We start from the raw sequence: 6,929 nt of genomic DNA on the forward strand, positions 1-6,929 counted from the left end.
CCGCGATGAGGATCCCCCTCGACTGGTCGCTCTCCCCTTCGCTTTTGCTGCCGCCGTCGCCTTCTTCGCCCGCTCCAAAGCCGCCGTCTTCTCTTTCACCATTGTCGCCGACGAGGCCGGAGCAGAGCAGCGACGTCGGGCAGTTGGTGGGTGTAGCGGATGAATCTGGAGGCGAGGCAGGAGAAAATGAGGAGGCACTGTTCAAAAACCTCCACCGGTTTCCTTATATGGAGTCACTTCCGAGTGTCTGACAAGTAGGCCCAGGCGATCCTGTCAAATCCCGAAACAGTCGCACAAGTGATACGTGGCGAAAAAGGCGGCCCGAGAATCGAGGCATCCCTGCCTTATCCCGTCCGAGTACCGCGGTCTTCTCTGCTTCGCGCGCTCCCCAAAATTCGGATCCCACTAAATACGCTAACCACAGGGCAACTTGTCAGACGGGAGATCTCCTGCGATCTGTCGCTCGGAAATCCCCAAGTTCATAAAGTTCACTCGACAGATATAAAGAATGGATCAAGGCGACTGAACGAAAGTTGACACCCTCACTTGAAAGTCATTGATCCAGAGCAAAACACCTTTACAACATCAAAAAGCAGGTCGGAAATATTGCCAACTCCTTCCTCACTCAAACCTCGATCCATTCGGGGGCTACTGATGAAGTCATGTACCTAGGGTAGGGTCATGAACCTGACCAAGGTACCCTCCCCAAGGACATCTCTTAGAAGAAGCAGTCTTCCAGTCGACCAAGAGAGACTCCACTCGACGGACTAGAAGACACTCGACGTACCTGAAGACACTCGACCATGAAGACTCACTCGACCACCAGGAGATCAGGATCTACTCTGTATCCAAACGGTCTGTAATTAAGTAGTCTTAATGGTCATGATGGCACTTTATGTAGGGCGTTACCAGTAATGCCAGACCTTAATGTACTTTAACCCTCTGCTACGTGGGCTGGCTGGGGTCTTGGCGTCCTCTATATAAGCCACCCCCCTCCACTGGTAGAAGGGTTCGCACCCCTGTAACTCTCACACACATAATCCAGTCGACCGCCTCCGGGCTCCGAGACGTAGGGCTGTTACTTCCTCTGAGAAGGGCCCGAACTCGTAAAACACTTGTGTGTACAACTGCTCCATAGCTAGGATCTTGCCTCTCCATACCTACCCCCATTCTACTGTCAGACTTAGAACCACGACACGGGGTCCTAGTGGAAACTAAGGGATATTAAGGCCTCCTTTTAATAGAGTACCGGACCAAAGCATTAACACATAGTGAATACATGAACTCCTCAAACTATGGTCATCACCGAGAAGTATCCCGATTATTGTCACTTCGGGGTTGTCGGATCATAACACATAATAGGTGACTATAGACTTGCAAGATAGGATCAAGAACTCACATATATTCATGAAAACATAATAGGTTCAGATCTGAAATCATGGCACTTAGGCCCTAGTGACAAGCATTAAGCATAGCAAAGTCATACCAACATCAATCTCAGAACATAGTGGATACTAGGGATCAAACCTTAACAAAACTAACTTGATTACATGGTAAATCTCATCCAACCCATCACCGTCCAGCAAGCCTATGGTGGAATTACTCACGCACGGCGGTGAGCATCATGAAATTGGTGATGGAGGATGGTTGATGATGATGACGGCGATGAATCCCCCTCTCCAGAGCCTCGAACGGACTCCAGATCAGCCCTCTCAAGAGAGATTAGGGCTTGGCGGCGGCTCCGTATCATAAAATGCGATGAAACTTTCTCTCTGATTTTTTTTCTCTGCGAAAGCCAATATATGGAGTTGAAGTTGAGGTCGGTGTACGTCTAGGGGCCCCACAAGGCAGGGGGCGCGCCCTAGGGTCCCCCACCCTTGTGGATAGGGTGTGGCCCCCCTGACGCTAATTCTTTTGCCAGTATTTTTTATTAATTCTGAAAAGTTGCTCCGTGGATTTTCTTGTCATTCCGAGAACTTTTATTTCTGCACAAAAATAACACCATGGCAGTTCTGCTGAAAACAACGTCAGTCCAGGTTAGTTCCATTCAAATCATGCAAGTTAGAGTCCAAAATAAGGGCAAAAGTGTTTGGAAAAGTAGATATGACAGAGACGTATCAACTCCCCCAAGCTTAAATCTTTGCTTGTCCTCAAGCAATTCAGTTGACAAACTGAAAGTGATAAATAAAAAATTTTACAATCTCTGTTTGCTCTTGTTGTTGTAAATATGCAAAGCCAGCATTCAAGTTTTTAGCAAAGATTATGAGCTAACCATATTCACAATAACACTTAGGTCTCATGTTTACCCATATCAATGGCATAATCAACTAGCGAGCAATAATAATAAATCTCGGATGACAACACTTTCTCAAAACAATCATAATATGATATAACTGAAGGAAATATGCCCTAGAGGCAATAATAAAGTTATTATTTATTTCCTCATATCATGATAAATGTTTATTATTCATGCTAGAATTGTATTAACCGGAAACATGATACATGTGTGAATACATAGACAAACTTAATGTCACTAGTATGCCTCTACTTGACTAGCTCATTAATCAAAGATGGTTATGTTTCCTAACCATAGACATGTGTTGTCATTTGATTAACGGGATCACATCATTAGGAGAATGATGTGATTGACTTGACCCATTCCGTTAGCTTAGCACTTGATCGTTTAGTATGTTGCTATTGCTTTCTTCATGACTTAGACAAGTTCCTGTAACTATGAGATTATGCAACTCCCATTTACCGGAGGAACACTTTCTGTGCTACCAAACTACACAACGTAGCTGGGTGATTATAAAGGAGCTCTACAGGTGTCTCCAAAGGTACATGTTGAGTTGGCATATTTTGAGATTAGGTTTTGTCACTCCGACTATCGGAGAGGTATCTCTGGGACCTCTCGGTAATGCACATCACTATAAGCCTTGCAAGCAATGTAGCCAATGAGTTAGTTACGGAATGATGCATTACATAATGAGTAAAGAGACTTGCCAGTAACGAGATTGAACTAGGTATTGAGATACCGACGATCGAATCTCGGGCAAGTAACATACCCATGACAAAGGGAACAACGTATGTTGTTATGCGGTTTGACCGATAAAGATCTTCGTAGAATATGTAGGAGCCAATATGAGAATCCAGGTTCCGCTATTGGATATTGACCGGAAACAGTTCTAGGTCATGTCTACATAGTTCTCGAACCCGTAGGGTCCGCACGCTTAAGGTTTCGATGACAATTATATTATGAGTTTATGAGTTTTGATGTACCGAAGTTTGTTTGGAATTCCGAATGTGATTACGGACATGACGAGGAGTCTCTAAATGGTCGAGACATGAAGATTGATATATTGGAAGCCTATATTTGGATGTCGGAAGTGTTCCGGGTGAAATCAGGATTTTACCGGAGTACCGGGAGGTTACCGGAACCCCCGGGAGCTTAATGGGCCTACATGGGCCTTAGTGGAAATAGAGGGCAGCAAGGGGAGTGTGGGGGCGCGCCCCCCATGGTCCAAACCGAATTGGTTTAGGGAAAGGGGGGCCGGCCCCCCTCTTTCCTTCTCCTCCTCTCCCTTTTCTTCCCCTCTACTAGTCCAACAAGGAAGGAGGAGTCCTACTCCCGGTGGGAGTAGGAATCCCCATGGCGCGCCCCCTCCTAGGCCGGCCGCCCCCTCCCCCCTTGCTCCTTTATATACGGGGGCAGGGGGCACCTCTAAGAGACACCAATTGATCTCTTGATCTCTTAGCCGTGTGCAGTGCCCCCCTCCACCATAGTCCTTGATAATATTGTAGCCGTGCTTAGGCGAAGCCCTGCGATGGTAGAACATCAAGATCGTCACCACGCCGTCGTGCTGACAGAACTCTTCCCCAACATTCTGCTGGATCGGAGTACGGGGATCGTCATCGAGCTGAACGTGTGCTAGAACTCGGAGGTGCCGTAGTTTCGGTGCTTGATCGGTCGGGCCGTGAAGACGTACGACTACATCAACCGCGTTGTTCTAACGTTTCTGCTTTCGGTCTACGAGGGTACATGGACAACACTCTCCCCTCTCGTTGCTATGCATCACCATGATCTTGCGTGTGCGTAGGATTTTTTTGAAATTACTACGTTCCCCAACAGTGGCATCGGAGCCTGGTTTTATGCGTAGATGTTATATGCACGAGTAGAACACAAGTGAGTTGTGGGCGATACAAGTCATACTGCTTACCAGCATGTCATACTTTGGTTCGGCGGTATTGTTCGATGAAGCGACCCGAACCGACATTACGCGTACGCTTACGTGAGACTGGTTCTACCGACGTGCTTTGCACACAGGTGGCTGGCAGGTGTCTGTTTCTCCAACTTTAGTTGAACCGAGTGTGGCTACGCCCGGTCCTTGCGAAGGTTAAAACAACACTAACTTGACGAACTATCGTTGTGGTTTTGATGCGTAGGTAAGAACGGTTCTTGCTCAGCCCGTAGTAGCCACGTAAAATTTGCAACAACAAAGTAGAAGACGTCTAACTTGTTTTTGCAGGGCATGTTGTGATGTGATATGGTCAAGACGTGATGCTATATTTTATTGTATGAGATGATCATGTTTTGTAACCGAAGTTATCGACAACTGGCAAGAGCCATATGGTTGTCGCTTTATTGTATGAAATGCAAACGCCCTGTAATTGCTTTACTTTATCACTAAGCGGTAGCGATAGTCGTAGAAGCAATAGATGGCATAAACGACAACGATGCTACGATGGAGATCAAGGTGTCGCGCCGGTGACGATGGTGATCACGACGGTGCTTCGGAGATGGAGATCACAAGCACAAGATGATGATGGCCATATCATATCACTTATATTGATTGCATGTGATGTTTATCCTTTATGCATCTTATCTTGCTTTGATTGACGGTAGCATTTTAAGATGATCTCTCACTAATTATCAAGAAGTGTTCTCCCTGAGTATGCACCATTACGAAAGTTCTTCGTGCTGAGACACCACGTGATGATCGGGTGTGATAGGCTCTACGTTCAAATACAACGGGTGCAAAACAGTTGCACACGCGGAATACTCAGGTTAAACTTGACGAGCCTAGCATATACAGATAGGGACAATTGCATTTTTACCCCTAGTTGGTTCCTACCCACGGGTTTTGCCCTTACTTTTCGAGTTTGCTCAGTTTTGCCCTTACTTTTTCCATCGAGGTCCCTCGAATGCCCTTTGACCGTTTGACCAAAACTTTGAAAATTCATAACTAATTCATATGAACTCAGAAAAATGCAAATAAGATATCAAAATGTTCATATAAACATTACCTTTATGGGCATATCATTTGCATTTAGGACAAAAGCATCGTTTAAACTACCCGAGGTAATTAATGTTATTAACATTATTAAAAATAAATAGGTATAAACAATATTTTTTTTCATGAATAAAAATTATATGCAAATGTAGGTGATGTTTTCTGACCATTCTGATACCTTATTTGCATTTTCCTGAGTTCGTATCAACTTGTTATGAAGTTTCCAAATAATGGTCAAAGTCGTTAGAACATTCATAACAAGTTGATACAAACTCAAAAATTGCAAATAAGTTATCAGGATGTTCAGAAAACATCACGTACATTTGCATGTATTTTTTATTCATGAAAAAAATATATTGTTTATACCTATTTATTTTAATAATGTTAATAACATTAATTACCTCGGGTAGTTTAAATGATGCTTTTGTCCTGAATGCAAATGATATGCCCATAAAGGTAATGTTTATCTGAACATTTTGATATCTTATTTGCATTTTTCTAAGTTCGTATGAATTAGTTATGATTTTTCAAAGTTTTGGTCAAACAGTCAAAGGGCATTCGTGGGACCTCGATGGAAAAAGTAAGGGCAAAACTGAGCAAGCTTGAAAAGTAAGGGCAAAACCCGTGGGTAGGAACCAACTAAGGGTAAAAATGCAATTGTCCCATACAGATATGGCCTCGGAACATGGAGACTGAAAGGTCGAACATGAATCATATAGTAGATATGATCAACATAGTGATGTTCACCATTGAAACTACTCCATCTCACGTGATGATCGGACATGGTTTAGTTGATTTGGATCACGTGATCACTTAGATGACTAGAGAGATGTCTATCTAAGTGGGAGTTCTTAAGTAATATGATTAATTGAACTTAAATTTATCATGAACTTAGTACCTGATAGTATTTTTCTTGTCTATGTTTGTTATAGATAGATGGCTCGTGCCGTTGTTCCGTTGAATTTTAATGCGTTCCTTGAGAAAGCTAAGTTGAAAGATGATGGTAGAAATTACACGGACTGGGTCCGTAACTTGAGGATTATCCTCATTGCTGCACAGAAGAATTACGTCCTGGAAGCACCACTGGGTGCCAGGCCTGCTGCAGATGCAACTGACGACGTTAAGAATGTCTGGCAGAGCAAAGCCGATGACTACTTGATAGTTCAGTGTGCCATGCTTTACGGCTTAGAATCGGGACTTCAACGACGTTTTTAACGTCATGGAGCATATGAGATGTTCTAGGAGTTGAAGTTAATATTTCAAGCAAATGCCCAGATTGAGAGATATGAAGTCTCTAATAAGTTCTATAGCTATAATATGGAGGAGAATAGTTCTGTCAGTGAACATATACTCAAAATGTCTGGGTATAATAATCACTTGATTCAACTGGGAGTTAATCTTCGTGATGATAGTGTCATTGATAGAATTCTTCAATCATTGCCACCAAGCTATAAGAGCTTCGTGATGAACTATAATATGCAAGGGATGGACAAGACTATTCCCGTGCTCTTCACAATACTAAAGGCTGCGGAGGTAGAAATCAAGAAGGAGCATCAAGTGTTGATGGTCAATAAGACCACCAGTTTCAAGAAAAAGGGTAAAGGGAAGAAGAAGGGGAACTTCAAAAACAACAACAAG

Source organism: Triticum aestivum, chromosome 3B (genome assembly GCF_018294505.1).
Source record: "Triticum aestivum cultivar Chinese Spring chromosome 3B, IWGSC CS RefSeq v2.1, whole genome shotgun sequence".
Lineage (NCBI taxonomy): Eukaryota > Viridiplantae > Streptophyta > Magnoliopsida > Poales > Poaceae > Triticum > Triticum aestivum.